The sequence below is a fragment of the Camellia sinensis genome, chromosome 13, assembly GCF_055761805.1.
Source record: "Camellia sinensis isolate YWXY chromosome 13, ASM5576180v1, whole genome shotgun sequence".
In the NCBI taxonomy this organism is placed as follows: domain Eukaryota; kingdom Viridiplantae; phylum Streptophyta; class Magnoliopsida; order Ericales; family Theaceae; genus Camellia; species Camellia sinensis.
The window spans coordinates 53,117,221-53,138,171 of record NC_138973.1 but is presented as its reverse complement, the minus strand read 5'-3'; positions in this window follow the sequence as shown (position 1 = coordinate 53,138,171).

Sequence of the window (20,951 nt, the reverse complement as noted above, 5' to 3'; positions counted from 1 at the left end):
TCCGAGCGCGATGAAGAAATCTTGCCTCAATTCCGCTTCGGCTACATTCAAGCCCTAGGACGAATGTACGTCCTTACTTTGCACGATGCTCGGTCATTGATTCATGACGGAGAGCTAGACATTCCGAGCTTGGTTCGTCGTTTTTCTGATGTCGGTGACTGCGGCGACCATCATTAGCAGGGTTATCGGCGACATGCACTTTGCTTGTGCATGTTCTCTCATTTCTTGCTTGCCCCAGGCTCCGGTGGGTTTAGCACTCATTTGATTGAATTTACTGAGGGCTTGAAAGAGGGCAAGAGATGCATCGCCATGACACTAGCTGAGACATTGATGGGCTTGGACGCTTTTTATTGCCAAGAGACGACTAGGTTCGCGGGGAGTCCACTACTACTGCAGGTAATGTTTCCCACCCCATCTCACATATATTTCTCACATCACTCGGCCTTCAGGCTCGATTTTTCTCTCAAAACCCTCTTCTCACTTTTTCTCTCAATGTACACGTCTCTATTCTTTAATCTCTCATTTTTCATACCTCCCCAGATATGGTTGATGGACAAGTTGAAGGTTGTGGACTCATGCCTTCCATACTCAGCTCACAGCTATTCCTTCTGACGACGTCTAGTTGACGCCCCGGATAAGGGATGGCGGTGCAATTGGATGTACAATTTGTCCACAGACCGCAATGCTTGGCGCTGCCTTTGGCTTAATCTGCAGGCAATGAGTTACAGCATGACCCGCCAGCCCAGGATTTAGTTGATTGGCCTGACACACTGCGTGTTCTATTTTTCATTCCGATTCTAGCGCCAGTTCAGACATGATCAGACCTGCCCGGAGGAGGGGATAGAGTACCCCGCTGTATTTCCAGTCTGAGGTGCACAGCTAGCTCGGTATGCCACAGCATGGAGGACGAGAGAGCTTCTGGCCCCCGCTTCCATTTTCAGTTGCACCCTCTCTGATGAGTGCATAGCTTGGCTTGATAAGGAGGCATAGATTGGGCCTTCTTTGGCATCAGAGGCTTCCACAAGCTCTGGGCGAGGACGCAGGAACACCTGACTATGCCTCGAATTTATTTGCTTTATTAGTACTTTCAAGTTTTCTTTATGAATGTAATAAAGAAACAACTTCAATTTGTATTCAAGAGTTGGAGAACTCTGTACTGAAATCAATGTAATTGAAGGTTGTGGGTACTGAAAATTTTCTGTTTGATCCAAAAATGGTCTAAGTTGTAAAAAGATTAATTTGAGCAAAATCAACTTTTATTAAAACTTTCCAAAACCATTTTCGATATGGATCAGAACTGGACACGCCTGAGATCTGTCACTGAGATGTACAACCCTGGATTCCAACAACTGGAAAGTTGCCCCTAGTCTGAATAGCACTGCACTGGAGATCACAACCAAGCTCTTGAATGCAGAATAGACGAAGATGACCAAGATGATCACATGGACAAAGTTGATCGGGGAAGTGTTTATGGCTGGACTTCAGGATGAAGTTGCCTATGTATCCCAAAGATGGGAATAAAGCCTTACGTAGTTCGACTCGGGTTCACTCGTATATTAACACTATCCTTTTGCGCTCTAACTTTTGCTAAGGCCGCCCTTTGTGGGTTTTTAACTTTGTGAGCTCAGTTTTTATAATTTCAAAATTTTCATGCTCTAACTTTTGCCTAGGTCGCCCTTTCGGGTTTTCAGCCTAGCAAGCCACTCAGGGAAAGTATTTCTTCAATTTGTTCATGTTGATCGGCTCTGAGAACTCTAGGCCATCTAGGTCCATCAGAATGATAGCTCCACCTGACCAGATAGATTTGATGATGTAAGGGCCAGTCCAATTGGATCTAAACTTGCACCTAGGGTCGTGAATGGGAGCTCGGTTGTCTTTGAGCACCAAATCTCCTTCCTTCAAATTCCTGGACTTAACTTTCTTGTTGAAAGCCTTGGCAATTCTTCGTTGATAACCGTGAACATGGTACAGCGCTTTCAGCCTCATTTCGTCAAAGAGCATGAGTTCTTCGAACCTGCTTTGCTGCCAATCTGCCTCAGCTATCTGACACTCAGCCAATACTCGCAATGACGGAACCTCAACTTCGATAGGTAGAACAGCCTCCATCCCATACACCAAAGAATACGGAGTTGCCCTAGTAGAAGTTCAAATTGAAGTTCGGTAGCCCCACAGAGCGAATGGCAGCTTATTTGGCCAGTCTCAATAGGTTTTCACCATCTTCTGTAGAATGTGCTTGATGTTCTTGTTGGCGGCCTCAACTGCTCCGTTGCTCTACGGCCGATATGTAGATGACTTATGAAAAGCCACGTTGTACTTGTCCAACAAGTCAATCACCTCCTTCTTGAAGTGGGAACCATTATCTGAAATAATCTCGTTCGGGACCCCGTAATGACAGATGATGTTGTTCTTGATGAACTTTGCAACATGTGAAGCCTTCAACACCGCATAAGATTGGGCCTCAACCCACTTCATAAAATAGTCTATCACGACCAGAATGAACTCATGCACATTGGACCCCTTCGGAGTGACAGCCCCGATCACATCAATCCACCAGACTGAAAACGGCCATGGCGAAGTCATGTTGTACAGCTTCGACGGCGGAATGTTCATGCGGTTTGCATGGATCTGGCATTTGTGGCATCGCTGGACAAAGCCAATACAATCCTCCTCCATGGTGGACCAGTAATAACCCTATCTAAGGATCTTTCGGGCTAGCATCACCCCATTTATGTGCGCTCCGCACTCTCCTCCATGGATAGCCTCCATCAGGCGCTTGGATTCTTCAGCATCAACACACAGCTTATGCATCCTGAGATGACCTCTCTTGTACAGTTTACCCCCGCAGACGATGAACTGAGCAGCCATTCTTCTAATTGCCCTCTTATCTTTGGCATTTGCCCCTGGTGGGTACGCTTCCTTCTCGAAGAAGTTCCAGACATCGTAATACCAAGGATTCTCATCTTGTACTTCATCTATGGCAACAATCAGCTCGTAGGCCGGCCCAAATTTCTGTTCAATGATGATCGGACGCATTCGGACTCCAAAAGAGATGTCTATCATAGATGATAGAGTTGCTAATGAATCAGTGAACCTGTTGTTCTCTCTTAACAGATGAGCGAAGTTCAGTTTCTCAAACCGAGGAATCAGCACATCCAAGGTCTGGTGATAGATTCTCATTTTTTCTTCTTTAACTTTCCAATCTCCTTTAGCTTGAAATACAACAAGGTTCAAGTCCCCGATGACATCCAACCATTTTGCCCCTAGTTCTAGGGCTGCTTCTACTCCAGCAATACATGCCTCATACTCTGCTTCATTGTTCGATACTTTGAACCGAAGTTTGAATGCTAGAGGTATAAGGGAATTGTCGGGTGCTATCAGCAACACTCCTATCCCGTATCCGAATTGGTTTGACACTCCGTCAAAGTACATCGTCCAGGTCTCTTCTTCGACATGCAGAATGGCGTCGTCTGGGAATAGGTACTCAATTGCTTCATCCCCTTCAACTGGGTAATCGGCTAGGAACTCCACTACCGCTCTCCCTTTTACTGACTTGCGTGCCACATACTTCAGATCGAATTCGGAAAGGAGAAGCAACCAATGGGCTAGCCTACCCGTAAGTGCCGGTTTCTCGAAGAGATATTTGATGGGATCTAATCTCGAAACCAATATTACAGAGTGAGCTGACAGGTAGTGCCACAACTTCTTGGTAGCCCATACCAAGGCCAGACAAGCCTTCTCCAGCGGAGTGTAGCGAGTCTCATAATCCAACATTTTCTTACTTAGGTAGTAGATAGCTCTCTCCACTTTGTCCTCAGACTCCTGTGCAAGCATGCAGCCTATTGTAGTTTCAGTCACTGAAAGATACAAGATCAACGGTTTCCTTGGCTCAGGCGGTGACAACGCAGGTGGGTTCTGTAAATATTGCTTGATCTATTCAAAAGCAGCTTGGCATCGGCCGTCCCATTGGAATTTCTTTCCTTTCTTCAGGAGACCAAAGAGTGGTTCACAAGTCAAGGTTAATTTTGTGATAAACTGTCTTATGAATTGCACTTTACCCAGAAAAGCCTCGCACCTCTTTTTCAGTCCTCGGTGGTGGCATTTCTAAGATGGCCTTGATTTTGGAAGGGTTGACTTCGATACCTCTCTGTGTGATCAAGAACCACAGCATTTTTCCTGCTGTAACACCAAACGTGCACTTCTGAGGATTTAGCCGCAACCGATATTCTCTGATCCATTGAAAGAATTTCTGCAAGGCAGTGTAATGGCCCTCTCTTTCCTTGGATTTGACAATCATGTCGTCCACGTACACCTCAACCTCTTTATGGATCAGGTCATGTAAAATTGTGGTCGCAGCCCATTGATATGTAGCTCCAGCATTCTTCAACCCAAATGGCATCACCCTATAACAATAGGTCCCCCACGGGGTGGTAAAGCAGTCTTCTCCCGGTCCTCGGGTGCCATCAGAATCTGATTATAGCTTGAAAACCCATCCATGAATAAGAGCAATGCATGCCCAGCAGTGAAATCCACTAATTCGTCGATATACGACAGAGGAAAGTCATCCTTCGGACTGGCTTTATACAAATCCCTGAAATCCATACATACTCGAATTTGGCCATCCTTCTTCGGCACCAGAACGATATTGGCCAACCAAATTGGGTATTCAGATACCATCAGGAACCCTACGTCAATTTGCTTGGTGACCTCTTCTTTGATCTTGAGCGCCCAGTCAGGGCGGATCCTTCTGAGTTTCTGTTTAACAGGTCAGGCCTCTGGGTCAAGAGGGATCCGGTGTTGTACAATCTCAAGATCGATTCCAGGCATGTCTTCGTAGGACCACGTGAAAACATCTTTGAAATCTTTTAACAAAGCGACTAAGCGCTCGCGCTCCTCCGAAGACAACGTGGACCCGATTTGGACCAGCCGTGGGTCCTTCACAGTACCAACATTAATTTGGGTGATTTCATCAACCAGCAATTTTACAAACCTCTTCTGCTCCTGATCTAGCAAATATTTCAAAGCCGGAGGAATTTCTTCCTCGTCATTTTCATCAAAATTTTGAAAGTGTGAATTAATGCAATAAATCAAGGGCACAGAAAAATACTCAAAGGCCACAGCCATTCCATTCTCATTAATCACTTGCAAGTCACCTGATTCCTTTGTTACAACAGACTTAAAGGAAAAAGAAAAAGATGACCTAGACTGGACTGTGGCATTCGAGTTTTCACCCCCAGGAATACCGGACTCCGACTCATACGAGCTAGAATCTGATTCTGACTCCACTGACTCGGTGGAATCAGATTCCAGCTCACTACCTGACCTAGTGCTGCTCGATAAGAATCCCTCCTCGTATTGCCAGATGAGGGAGGGTGCGATGGACGCATCCAGAATGTTTGAAGATGGGCTCGCAGCCGTTTCATTCCCAATCATAGACACTGAGAGGTTATCCCCCAAGCACTCATGTATGATCAGAGGATCTGAAAGTAGACAAGCCAGTGCTACCCCCATTTCAATCTCGGTGCTCTCGAAATCCACTTTCTTACACTACTCAACCTCAGTTGATGGGTCTTTCTGCTCTTCGGCAACATCATCCCCGAACAACTGCAAGTCGAAGAAGATTTCAAATCATGGCAACCGCTGCCTTTCTACATTCAGCCATGGCTCTGGGAAGCCGTAGAACGGGAAGTCCTCCCCCTCCTAGACAAAGCATCCTTTTAGGGTACCCTGGATGGGCCGATACATCAACTCAAAATGCTTCCCGGTCTACTTGGCTCTGGCCCTTCCGACCATTTCCTTGCCTTTCCTCACCCAGTCCTCTTTGGTAGGCAGATAGCCTAAGCCAAAGGTATGCGGGTTGTGCGGCACTTCGGCCGATACAGTAATGCCCTTCCGGCCACTTTTCCCTAATCCCATCCTAGGGATGTGCTGGAGCTTGTTCATGAGGTACACTGGCTGTGCGCTGACATACAACCCCTCATTAACAGCCAAGATGTTCTGTAAAACCTGGGCCTCAACTAGGGTAAATCCTGATAGGAACACATCCTCCGTGCCATGCTCGATTTTCAAAACCGGTGTAGACACCTCTGGCTATGGATGGATTGACGAATTCCCAAAGATAATTGCCACCCCCTTCCCGTGGGGGTATTTCAACATTTGATGGAGAATGGAAGAGAGTGCCTTCACCTGGTGCAGCCACGGCCGCCCTAGGAGTAGATTGAAGGTTGCGGGAACGTCCAAGACATGAAAATCAACATCGTGTTGTCCTGGACCAACTTGGGTTCGAATCTGCACAGTCCCCATCACCTCTCTGCTTGTATTGTCATAGGCCCTTATCACTTGGGGAGTTGGCACAAAGTTCGCAGGCTTTAACCCAATTACATATGCTGTCCTTGACGGGCACACATTAATAGTGGATCCTATGTCAACAAGAACCACTGGTATCCATTTTTCTCTACACTCGACACAGATATAGAGAGGCTTGTTATGGTTTGCGCCCTCAGGCGGCAACTCCTTGTCAGTGAAGGTCAACGTCGGGGAAGCTCCTCCCGGAAAAACCAATCCTACCAGCTGCTCAGGCGTGGTATCTATGGAAAGTTTGGCCTTGTCCATTGCAGAAAGGACAGCCTGTCTGTATACTCTTGAAGCCATTAGCAGTCCCCAGATAGAGATGTTTGCCTGTATCTTCTTTAGCTGTTTCAACACAGCCACCTCTTTGAGCAGCTTTTCCTTCTGCTTGTCTACCTCTTTGTCCTTTTCGGACGCCTCTGGTTGATCTAAATGCGGGGGCTTGAAATACCGCCCGCTCCAAGTCATGTGGTCAACCTCGCCCACATACCAGGTATCATCCGGCTGGCTTTGTCCCCAGTCTTCATCTGTGTGGGCAAGACATAGGTCGTCATCTTCCCACCACATGCCATCGGTAGCCGACAGACACCTATCCAGCTCCATTACAACTAACCCTGTGCTCACAGCACCTTCCGTTCCTATGCTCGCAGCACGCTCCGTTCCTGTGCACATAGCACATTCTGTTCCCGCAGGGGCTTTGGCCTTTCTGGCTCTCTCAAGGTCTTCGATCTTTTCCTGTTCAAACTGCTTCAGTGCAGCCTACTGTTCAGAATCTTCTATACCGAAACTGCCCGTATTCTGAGCAAAATTCTTAACACCGGTGCTCTCCAGCGGTGCATTCTAATTCCCGACCCTTCCGGCCACAACAGATGTCCCCTTCCCTGAAAAACCCTGTTCTAGTTGAGGTTGTTCAACAACATTCGGCTGGTCATAGAGGCCCCAGTAGTTCCAGCTGACCCGTTCAAGTCGAACCAGTAGACAGTCACGTCCCTTGAGTCATGCTCTTCAAAGAACTGCAGATTTGCAATGTCTTCTTCCGGATCCGCTAGGTCATCTAGCCCCTGATTAGGTGTGTCCTCCCCGTACCACACAAATCTCTGCCCCCACTGGCAATTCCACATTCGGTTTAGCCTGGCCTGCTGATGTAATGTAATCGCTCAGGTTGTTCATGAGGCCCGCAGACCCTTCATGCTCTGTGTAATCATTCTCATCTGCCTCCATAGTCGACCTAATTCCATCTTCGATAGTCACCACCACCGTCTCAGGTTGGGTTTGGGAGATGTTCAACATGCACAAGTCAGTGCTTTTAAGAATGAGCGCCTCCAGCTTGGGTAAGTGGGAAGGAGTGATATATATGCTAGGGTCATATGACATAACCCCAGTTTGGATCATGTTGATGCGTTTGGGAGGTGGAGCTTGGTTTTGTGGTGGGAGGGGGTTGGTTGTGACATTCGGTTTCTCCGGAGGCACGATCACCTTGTTGTCAATGAGATCTTGAATCTCATGACGCAATCTATAGCACTGGTCGGTGTCGTGACCATGCTGTTGGTGAAAGGCACAGTACTTCACTGGGTTATGGGAGGGGGGAAGCTTTTCTGGCAATGGCCGCAACTCTAAGGGCTTCAATGCCCTTTCCTGATCAAAACCCCCAAAGCCTTAGACAAAGACATGTATAGTGGGGTAAAGGTTCTTTGGCCTCGGGGTGGGAATTTGGTTATTTGTGAGCTACTCTCGGATGTGCCAGTGAATGGTGTAGCAGCAAGGGTTCTTGGGGTGGTGGTGGCGGTGACCATACCCACATCTGAAGATCTGGCAGTTGCAGCACTGCTTGTGCCTGCATTTGTACTGCGGTTGAATGCCCTCTTGGGCTGCTCTCTCTCATGATCAATGAGGCCCTATTTCATGGCGTCCTCGATCTACACCCCTATCTCATGTAGATTTGCAAAGGTGGGGAGGGGGAGAACGATCATCTTCTGCATGAGTTTGGGCTGGAGGTTGCGCATAACCATCTATATTTGGTCCTTGTCGACCGGCCTGATGGTCATCATCGAGGCCTTAGTCCTCCAGCAGGTCACAAAGTCGGAGAAGCTCTCCTTCGGCTCTTGCCTTGTTGTCTCAAGATCATGAGTTGTGACCTCGATCTGCGTGTTGTAGGACTATTGAGCTATAAAGGCCTCAACCATCTACTCCTAACTTCTCTTAATGAAATCTTTCAGTTTTGCATACCAAATAGCCGCTACACCCGACAGGGTCTGGCCAAACAGAGAAAGCTTCTACAATTTGGAGAGGCCCATCGGCCTTAGTATGTTTGAAAACAGCCGCAAATGCACCATATGATCTCCAGACCCGTCGAAACGGTCTATGTGCGGCATTTTAAACTGGTTTGGCAGAGTCACAACCGAGTCAGTGTACCCGTCCTCTATATCCACAATAGAGTGAGCCCCTTGAGATTTCTTGAAGAGCTTTTCTAGCTTGCTCACTTTTAGCGCTGTGGGGTTCACCTCAAACTCAAAGGGAGAATCCAGTAGGTTGGTGGGTGTAGGTGCCTTGGATAGCTGGGGTAGGATTGGGGGCGGAGCTGGCTCTGCTTGTATGTCTATATTTTCTTGGACGTTAGCTGCCTCCCTGAGTATTGGCACTCTTGGTGGGGGAGGAGCCTGGTGTGAAGGAGATGCTCCGGTTTGCTGCTGTAGCCTGGCAATTACCTCTGCCTGTTGGGCCATAACCTCGGCCTGGCGTGCGGTAAATTCTGTTTGACGGGTAGTGTCCTGCTGCATGGCTTTTATACTTTTCTGGAGCTGACGCATCATCTCCTCTATTCCTGCCATAGTGTGCTGGTCCAACTGAACAACGGGTATATCGGTCCCTGCAGTAAAAACTGAGACCCCAGCTTGATTGTTCACTGGTGGGGTAGATAAGGGCCACTGATCTGGCGACCACTGTACCAATACACTGCGCCTTACTGACATCCGTCTGGTAACCGGGGGTAAAGAACGGAACACTGTTTGTCCGTCTATCAGATCCCTGGATCGATTAAGTCTACGATCTCTAACCCAGAGTGCTTGGGGAATATCTGCCTGGTCAGATGCAATTGTGCTAAACTACCTTGCAAAAAGATAAATAAAGCATAATAAGGAAATAATGAACAAAAAAGCGAACAGCATAACAGCTTAAATAAAAACAACACACAGTTGTCAGACATAAGCTGAAAGAACTGTTCTCAACCACTGATCACTGTTCCCAAATCACTGCCCCAAATCTGAATCTGATACCCATAGGTAAAACTGATTCCCAAATACTGATGCCCGCAGGCCTGATACCCAGACTTGCAAACAGATACGTGCATTCCTGTAGAGGCCAACTCTAAAAGCACAAAACAAGCAAGTGAGAGCCAAAAACACCCCTATGGAGGGGTGGGGTTTCCCTGTCCTAGTTTCATCAAGAACTAGGGTTTCACTACGCACATAGCGGTTTCAAACAACCTATAATCAGGCAAGCAACCTGTCTTAGCTTGGAATGGTCACTACAATTTTTGATATGCACTAGGTCGAATGGTCAAAAAGGGTGCCCTAGTGAAAACCGGGGTTTGTGTTCCCGTCGTGGCAGAGCCCACAACCGGTCAGCCTTATGGCACGCTTCTCAAAGTAAGCCTCCAGCAAACCATTCAGGAATAGCATACGACAAACACGGTGTCCTAGGCGCACCAAGGCAAATGCAATGCAAACAAACACATAAGTGTAGTCAAAACAACATATCATGAGTTCGAGTCAAGTTCTCTAAATCCCCAGCAGAGTCGCCAGAAACTGTAGACGTGCCCGAACGTCCGGGCTCCTCGCGCAAATTGGCTCGAAATCCATTTTGTTCATTGGGCTCACTAAAGTTCGGACTCAATGTCACAGTTTTGAATCTGATCTCGCAAAGTGCAATGCAAGACCGATAAATCACCAAAGAGTCCAAATCCGCCATATCATTTTGGAAAGCTAATTTTTATAAAGAAGTACCAAACATGGACTGCTTTGCCAGATACAGAGTCGCCACCTAAATGTTTTTGTTTTGGGAAATTTAGGAAACACTGACTCGTGCCTAAGGCCACGTGTCCGTCATCACAAAAGTTGCATCGGCTCAGGAACTTAGGTACAAGAGGGGAAGGTCATGCAATGAGCACCCCCGCTCGCCCGATCAAGGATCGGCCTTTACTAACATGATATCTTGTTTTTGAAAACACATGCGTTCTTATTCCGGTTTATTAGCTTAGAATTACTATGTGATGCGCACAGCATACAAGTACAGACTAGATCACCTAAGTTGGAACAAAAACATCTCATGTTTGTTTGTTTAAAAAGTTTGAAGGTGCTACTCGCAAGTAGGCTAAGTCGTGGATTTGCCACCCTCAAGTGGGCTTAAAACATGATTTTGCCACCTCAAGTGGGCTTAAAACTCGAATTTTGATGAATTGTTTCAATTCAAGTAATCCAACCTTCATCCACAGGCATTCATGCAGTTATATCATATAAGCAAATAGCCTCATGGCAAGCATGCTTTCATGGCAATCACTCACACTCATGCAAGGATGCTAAAGCATAAACACTTACAGTGTACTCTGAGCCAATGAAATAAGCTAATTAGAAATCATGCATGAATCCTAACTATGCTGAGATGCCTAATGCAACACATGCAAAATGCAACTAAAAATAGGCTCGGCTATTCTAAAATGGCATATGAAATGCAACTTGATAACATGCTGTTGAACACGTATTCAAGTAAATGTATTGAAATACAATGCAGTTTGTATGATGCGCCGAGCCCGGTGCATGCAAGACAGACGAATGAATGCAAAAATGTAAACATAAGGATGCTAATTGAAACATGCCCTAAACTAGCCATCGTAAGCGGTTATGTAAAAGGAAGAAAGACGTGGGGTTGGAAGGCATTCACACACTCACGCACGCTTATTACAAAATTCGCCCTCTCGACGGAGGGTCCGAATGAATAATACAAACCATCAAATTAACTAACTAACAAGCTAATTAATTATTACACAACCCTTAACTAATTAAGCAAATTAATTAAGTTACAAAATAGTTAAAGCGGCCTCAGGAGGAGGGACAAATGCATGCTTGATCGGCATCGCTCGGAAATCCATTGCCATGCCCTATGTTGCCTATGTTTACACACTTATGCTCCTCTGAAAACTATGCCAACTTCTATGATGCCTCTGAACTACCTCATGGACACTCTGAGAGGTCATCGGCCGAAAAGGGTGGCCATCGGCCAGTATATAATGGTCATCGACCAAATATGAAGCTATCGGCCAACAATATTTAGCCGATCGGCACTGAAGATAGCCGATCGGCCATCTCTTCCTGCAAATTGCTCCTGTTGCTGCAGCAGAGGACAAACAGAGGCATGGCAATACATTTGCAAGAAAATGTTTGCAACTACACCCCTTATCATGTGTAAGGCTCAAAGGTGTGTAGTGCTCGACTCTCAAGCCACCAATCACGCATCACCAATCACGCATCTCGATCCATGATGGCCAAAGGAGCCAAGTGTGCACTTCAATGTAAAATGAATGCACAAAAACACGTGAATGCCTCACACTATATCATGTTGGATCAAGAATGTCGGCGACCGAGGATTGAGGCACGTTTCATCACTTCAAGTTTGAAACGTCCCTCGTTCCTCGTGTTTGGTTTGACACCCCAAACCAAACACAATGCAATGCATGTATGCCAAATACAATCCAACATGGAAATGCAATGCAATGCAACATAAGCATGCCAAATGTAATATGACTCAAACATGCACACAAGGCTAAGGTAACAAGCATGCCAAATGCAATGCAACCTAAACAAGCAAGTGACAAAATACAAACTAGCAAGCATGCAAAATGCAACCTAAACATACAAACATGCATGGCATGCAAAGATGGACAAGCATGCAACAACATGTGAGATGGATAAGCATGCAACAACATGCAAAGATGGACTTAAACCGAAATGGGCAGACCTCAGCCATGCCAAAACAATGGCCAAAATAATGAATTGGTAACATGAAATGCAAGGCAAGCATGCACGCCGATTGGCCCAAGCATTAAAGCATAAAGACACAACTCTCAAACATGAGCAAGGGATGATAACCATGATAATGTAGCAATGAGGTAAGCTCTAAAATCTCGTGTGAATTGATGCCAAATCAAATAAACAATGTAAGCATAGCATGCTAGGGTGTTCAAAACTTAAGACTAGCAAAAGGATTGCACCATGGCCATGCAAAGCAAGCCCCAAAGGGCCAAGGGCAACCAAAATAGTCCCAAGGAAGGTCAATATAAGACCAAAACCAAGCTTGAACCTAGCCAACACAAGCTAGAACAAAAAGCCAAAAGCATGAACCATGCAAGGCCAACAAAGGGGTGTTACACTACACCTATTGCAACCAAACATGGCATAACTTAAACAATGAAAAACAGAGTTATGGCATGTCAAAATAAGCCTAAAAACCCACTTAGATGGCATCCCAAAGACCTAAGCATAGAGGCATGCACAATGACCCATTCTTGAGGCATAAAACACCAACTCTTCCAAGCATTTAAAGCATAACAAAGGCAAGTGTATGACCACATTTCATGGACTGAAATAACACTTCAAATGATGCCAAATCATGAAAATGGTCCAAGCAAAGCATGCTAATGACTTGGACACTCAAAGCTAACAAGCTAGATTGAACCATGGCTATACAAAACAATGCATGCATGATAAAAACAACACCAAACAGAGCTCAAACATGGTAAAACATGAGGAAAAGCTTCTTTCAGTTGAGCCAAAACATGCAAGAATGATAGTCCAAACACATGATGCATGTTATGCTAGCATGCAAGATTACTCTGCAAGTATGTGAAGCGTGCAAGACGCTATCAAACCAACATGAAACGGAGTTGAGGCATGCTAAAATAACAACAAATACTTGCTGAAATGGAGCTAAAACAAGCTAAGCAAACATGCTACCATTATGAGCCATTAATGCAAGCATATGAGACATAAGGAGAGGGAGGCTCCCTCTCCTATTCAAGACTCCAAAACCACTTCTCCACCACTGAAAATCCTTTGGATTTCAGTGGTGAGAAGGTCAAAACAAGATGGTTCCAAAGCTCAAAAAAGAAAGCACAAAACAAGGCCAAACAAGGCCTAAGAGGGGGTAAACAACCCCCAACACAAAAGTGACCTTAAACAAACATCACAAGCATGCAAAATCAAAAATTTTTGTAGTATAGATATAAGCTTAAAAAAGCATGCAAGTATGACCAAAAGCTTAAGCAAAAATGGGGTATCAAAAGCTAGAATCTCACCCTTGAAGAACACCTTCAAGAACACAACTCCAACACTCTCCTCTGATCAAAACTAGTCTAAGAACTCCAAAATCAACCTCAAGATGCCTCAACAACACAAGGATGGTGTTCTAGTAGGTGTTTGTGTGCAATAGTATGAAGAATCTACACTTTTGGGCACAAACAAAGGCTAAATAATGGAGAGAGATATAGAACTTCTATATCAGATTTTTTGAACCCCTGGAAAGGGAGGAGGGGTTCCCTCTTTATAGAATTTCAATTCTCAAGCTTGTTCAACAAGCTTGAGTCTTGAAGCAAATCCCTCCATACACGTGTATGGAGGATAAGAATTGTGCATACCAACTATCACAGCTGGCACAAAATATCTGTAAAAAGCAGATGGAATGGTCTCAGCTCAAAGATATGGCTGATCGACTAAAAAAAGTGCCGATCGGCCAAAAAGAGTGCCGATCGGCCAACACTTTTGGCCTATAGCAAGGAAACAAGGCCGACAAGCACAAGGCTTGGCCGATGGGTTGTGGGGATGGCCAACAAGCCACCCTAGTCCCTCAGAAGCAAAACCACAAGTCCTTGGTCCACAAACAAGTACAAAACAAGCAAGTTGAGAGATCTTAAGGCAATGCGTGCAGTCGAGACCTTCGAGAACACCAAACGAACACAAGCATGGGTGATCATTGAGTGTTCAAACAATGACGTCCAAGTCTTGAGGACGGTCAAAAATGGGGTGTCTACAGGTCCTGAGAAAGGCACGAGGCCGAAGGCTCCGAAAATGGAAAACTAGTCTCCAAGAACAAAAAGTGGTCTACGACCACAAAAAGGTGGTCTACAAGACCTTTCTCTCCCTCTAGGGAAGAGAAAACAAGGTTCAGTCCACAAACCAAGCCAAAACACAAAAAGGTCTGAGGCCCAGAGGCAAGGCACTCAGCCAAAAAACTCCGGAAACTTGAAACGAGCACAAACATGCACTATCACCGAGCGCTCAATCGATGACGTCTGAGTCTTACGGTCGGTCAAAAATGGGGTGTCTACAATTGCCCCTCTTTGACAGAACTCAGAAGTCAAGAAGTGACGGGAGTGAATATCAAAGCCCAGAGACGACCCATTTTTGACAAGGCCGAAGACTTAGACAAACAGGTAAGATAACAAAGAGATGCGCCCCGCAGGCAGGGGCAAAATGCAAATGACATGCACAATGCCGAACATAACTTATGATCATGCAAAGAAGGCTGTAATGAAGCAATTATACAAAATAAATGCAACATTTTAAGCGAATGCTATGCAAGCAAGTAAACACGAACCAACCTACATCTTATGCAGAAAGGATGTAAGAAAATTATGCAATTCTCACTGTGTCTCGCACGGAATACATAAAATATCGTCTGGTTTCACCAGCTTCAAATGAACCGTACATACAACATCGTGCCGCACAAAAGAGATTTTGACAAGTACAACATAGTAGGAACATATGATCAATGTTATATCAAGATACAATATCAACACAAGATAAACACGTGCACATATGATATCGATGGAAATGTGCATAGCAATGCAAGTGAAAATCGCATAGCAATGCAAGTGAAAAGTGCATAATAATATAAGTAGAACGTGTGTGACAACGCAAGTAATGAGGTGCATAACAATGCAACTAAATGTACGCATAACAATGCGAGTAGAGAGGTGTACGACAACGCAAGTAAGGAGGTGCATGACAATGCAACCTAAGTGTGCGTGACAATGCGGGTGGAAGGGGTGCATGACAATGCAACCTAAGAATGCGTGACAATGCGGATGAAATTCATAACAATACAAGCGGAACATGCATAACAATGCGAGCAAAATGTGTGTGACAACACAAATAAAGTGTGCATCACAATGCGAGAGAAACGTGCAACTTCAGTAGTACGTTTGAAGCAAAATGCCGAAAGAGGAAATGCAAGCCTTAACGAGACCAATTCAACCGTAACCTCCAATTTACCCCTTGGAGGGGTCACAACGTATTCAAAAAGGATACACCTTCCTCTTGACGAGTGACGATGAGCTACGTATCAAAGACTTGAATTGAAGTTCTCGCAGAAACAATTTGAGCCGAAAAGTATACTTTCCTTGTACTTTCTTGAGAGCCGAGGACTCTAATCATCACCAAAACACACAGGGATATCAATGGGACCTTGAAGACCACCCCAGGATGGCTGCCGACTACCTAGGCTTGTGGCCGACCACTTTTTAACCACCAAAGTGGTCGGCCGACCAGAAAAACTGGCTAGCCGACCAATTTACACAACTTCAGGACAGTTTTGTCTTTTCACATGCAGATCTTTAAAAACTCAACTCCAAAACACTTTTCCTCGCACATCCACTGCCGAAATACACTTCTCTTCCTCCCTAGACCATTTTCCCTCTGAGATCTGCACTTTATACGAGTTTTCCAACACCCCACGCGAAGTTGATTCGCGAAAACTTTTGATTCTCTTCGTTTTGAACCGATTAGAATTTGTTTTCGGATCTTCTTTCTCCATTTTCACCACTTGAGGTATGTTTCTCTCGAAATTTAGCACCTTTTCTCGGGCTTTGACTTTTGTTGACTTTTTCTGTTCCCGAGAGTTGACTTTTGTTGACTTTTTGTAATTTTGGCTCATTTTGCTCATTTTTGCTCGTTTTTGCACCTTTTTCAGATGGCTGATCACATGCCACACGGCGACGGTTCCCCGGGAGCAGAGGACGAGCCTGATATCATACCATTACCGCCGAGGATTCGGCCATTCGACCCAGAGAGGTACCGCCCGCAGGAGCACATACTACCTCCTAGCTCCTTCCATCATTTCATCGATTTTGCGCGGCGGAGCACCCGCTGACCTGCTGTTACGGGAGCCTGAGTCCCACTTATCTCATCAGGCGCGCGAGGTGTGTACTTCACTTTTACATTTTCTGCGATGTATTTTGTATTTCATGCACACTTCATGCTTTCGCAGTGTATTATGTCTGCTCGTTCCGAACACGGCTCACTCACAACACTTGTTCATTTGGCACACAACTCATACATAACACTCTACTCACTTGGCACATAGCCCATAACACAATATTCTGTTCATTTGGCACACAACTCAAAATACAATTGTAGACATCCCAGACGTCCTGGGAAGAGATCCCCCGTTTTGTTCGTTATGGGCTCACTACAGTTCAGGACCCAAATGTCACGGTTCTTAATCTGATCTTGCAATGTGCAATGCAAGATTGATAAATCACCAAAGAGTCCAAATCTGGCAAATCGTTTTGGAAAACAGATTTTTAAGAAATAAGTGCCAAACATGGACTGCTTTGCGAGATACAGAGTCGCCACCTAAATATTTTATTTTGGGGAATTTAGGAAACCGTGACTCGTTGCCTAAGGCCACGTGTCCGTCATCACCAAAGTTGCCTCGGCTCGGGAACTTGGGTACCATTGGAAAAGGTCAGCTATGAGCACGCCCGCTTGCCTGATCAAAGATCGGCCACTACTAAACGTGATATCTTGTGTTTTTGAAAACACATGCGTTCTTATTCCGATTATTAGCTAGAATTTACTATGTGATGCACACATCACACAAGTATAGACTAGATTGCCTAATTTGGAACAAAGCATCGCATATCCATTAGTTTGGAAAATGGTTTGAGGTTTGCTACTCGCAAGTAGGCTAAAAATATGGATTTCAATGAATTGTCCCAATTCAAGCAATCCAACTTTCACCCACGAGCATTCAGGCAGTTAATCACATAAGCAGTTAGCCTCATGGCAAGCATGCTTTCGTGTTAACACTCACATACATGCAAGATGCTAAAGCATAAAACAGTGTACTCCAAGCCAAAAAAAAAAACTAGTTAGTAATCAATGCATGATCCTAGTTCATGTTCAGATGGCTAATGCAACACATGCAAAATGCAACTAAGATAGGCTCAGCTATTCCAAGATGGCATGTGAGATGCTACAACTAACACGTATTCAACTTTGAATTGAAATACAATGCAGTTAGTATGATGCACCGAGCCCGGTGCATGCAAGACATATGAATGATGCAAACATGCATAGCATAAGGATGCTAATCAAAACATGTCCAAAAACTAACCATCAAAGCAGGTAAGTAAAAGGGAGAAAGACATGGGGTTAGAAGACATGCATCACATACACGCACACTCATTACAACATTGCCCTCTCTCGGAGGGTCCAAAAAAATAATACAGATTAACTAACTAACAAGCTAATTAATTATTTACATAACCACTTAACTAATTAAACCAATTAATTAAGTTAAGAAAGCAATAAAGCAGCCTCAGAAAGGGGGTCAAATGCACGCATGCTCGGTTCCGCTTGGAAATCCATCGCTATGCCATAGTTGCCTCTATTTACACTGCTCTGCACCTCTGAAGACTGCATAAGTCCTAGGGATGCTTCAGAATCACTCCCTGATCACTGTGGGATGTCACCGGCCAAGAGGAATGGTCATCGGCCATGGAGAAGTTGTCATCGACCAGTTGTGAGGCTCTCGGCCAACAATTTATGGCCGACCGGCACTGAAGATGGCCGATTAGCCATCTCTTTCTGCAGAATCATGTTTTGCTGCAGCAGAGGGCAAACAGAGCATGGCAATGCATTTTCAAAGCAATATTTGCACAACCACCCTCCTTATCATGTTTAAGACTCAAAGGAGTATGGTTTTCGACCCTCGGACCATCAATCACGCGTTTCAATGCATGATGGCCATAAAAGCCAAGTGTGTAACTCAATATGGAATGAAATGCACAAAACACATAAAGGGCCCCAACCTCTATCATGATTGATCAAGAGGCAAGAGATGCACACACAATACAATGCAACCTAGGCAAGCAAGCAAGTCATGCAAATAACTCAAGTGTGCGACAAATCTAATGCAACATGAGCATGTTAACATGCAATATGCAATAGGCATACAACCTAAACATGTGGACATGTATAGCATGCAACAACATGCAAAATGAAACAAGCATGCAACAACATGGTGAGATGGACTTACACTAACATGGGTAGCTCTCAAGCATGCCTAAATCAGTGGCCAATATGCTAAAGGATAAGGGACAAAGTCACATACAAACATGCATGGTAATTGGCCTAACACTTAAGCATTAAGGGGAAACTTTTAAGCACATTTAAAAGGAAAGAAAAGCATGCAAATGTGATAACAATTCATGCTCTAAAATGGTGCTAAGAGTGATGCCAAATCACATGAATAAGCCAAGCATGCAAGATTAAGGCTTAAAGCTTAAAACTAGGCAAGGGACTTGAACCAAAGCTACACAAAACAAAGAGCATATGGCAAGTATGACCCAAAGCAGTCCTAAATCATGGCAAAGTGAGCCTAAAACATGCAATAACCAAAGCCAAAACAAGCTAGAACAAAGGGGCAAGGCATGAGGCATACAAGGCCATAAAAGAGACATTACACTACACCTAATACAACCAAACATGGCACGAGTTAGGAAACCAAAAACAGAGATATGACACATCAAAATGAGCCCAAAAACCCACTTAGATGTCATCCCAATAACCTAAGCATGATGGCATACACAATGACGCATTCATGAGGCATACAACACTAACTCTTTAAAGCATTAAAGGAGTTATAAATGCAAGTATTCAAGCATGCTATATGGACTGAAATGACACTATGAGTGATGCCAAAGCACTGAAATGATTCAAATAGAGCATGGTAGAGGAGCCAACACTGAAAGCATATAAGCAAGATTACATGGTAGTTATACAAAACAAGTCACGGATGACCAAAACAACCAAAATCAGAGCTTTGGCATGTTAAAACAAAGGTAGAAGCTTCATGAGATTGAGCCAAAATCATGCTAAAAACACATGTTACAACATGATGCATATTAAGGCTAAAACATGGGATTACAAGACAAGTGTATGAAGCATACATGGCATGTCTAAACCAACTTGAAATAGAGGTATAACATGGCAAAACAAAGGCTAATACCTACTGAAATGAAGCTAAAGTAAGCTAGGTACACATGCTACAACACAAGCCATTCATGTAAGCACTAAAGACAACATGGAGAGGGGATGACCCTCTCCTATTTAGGACCTCAAAACCACCTCTCCACCACTGAAAATCCCCTGGATTTTAGTGGTAGAGAGGTCATGCAAAGACCACAACAATGGCCAAAAAGGTATGGCCTAAAACAAGGCCTAACAAGGCCTTCGAGGGGGGAGACAACCCCAAACCTCAAAGTAACCTTAAACAAAGTTCTAAAACACACAAAATTAGAACTTTTATTAGTTATAGTCGAAGCTTAAAATAATAAGCAAGATAGGTTAAAAGCTTGTGCAAAAATGGGGAATAAAAGGGTAAGTTTCTCACCCTTGAAGAACACTTCCAAGAACACAAAACCAGCATCTCTCTCTGATCAAAACCACCCCCAAAGCTTCAAAAACAACCTCTTAAGACCTCTGTACCTCAAGGATGGTTTATCACTAGGGGCCTTAGTGCAAAAATATGAACAAAACACACTTTTGATCACCAAAACACGCACAAATATATATATAGAGAGAGATATAGAAAGAGAGAGATATATGAACTCTAACCCTAAATTCCAGAACCCCTGAGAAGGAAGGAGGGCCTTCCCACTTATAGAAATCCAATTTCTAAGGCTTCCAAGAGAAGCTAAACAAGAGGCAAATCCCTCCATACACGTGTATGGAGGGGGGCAATTGTGGATGCTAGCTGTTCCAGCTGGCATAAAAATATCCATAAAAGCAGATGAACAGGGTTCGGCTGGCAAAAATGGCCGATTAACCAACAAAGAAGGCCGGTCGACCACAAAATGTGCCGATCGGCCAAATATTTGGCCGGTGGCAATGAAACATGGCCGGTGGCCTCAAGCCTTGGCCGGTGGGTTGAGGGGATGGCTAACAAGCCATTCTCTACCCTCAGAAGCAAAAATCAACAAGTTCTTGGTCCACACCCAAGCACAAAACAGTTAGGTTGAGAGATCCTGAGGCAAGGCGCGTAGCCGAGACCTCCGAGAACTCAAAACGAACACGAACATGGATGATCACCTAGTGTTCAAACGGTGATGTCCAAGTCTTGAGGACGGTCAAAAATGAGGTGTCTACAGTTGCCCCTCTTTGTCAGAACTCGAAAGTCATAACAATGACGGGAGTGAATGTCAAAGCCCAGAGACGACCCATTTTTGACAAGGCCAAAGACTTAGACAAAGCATACAAGCTACAGATAAAGAT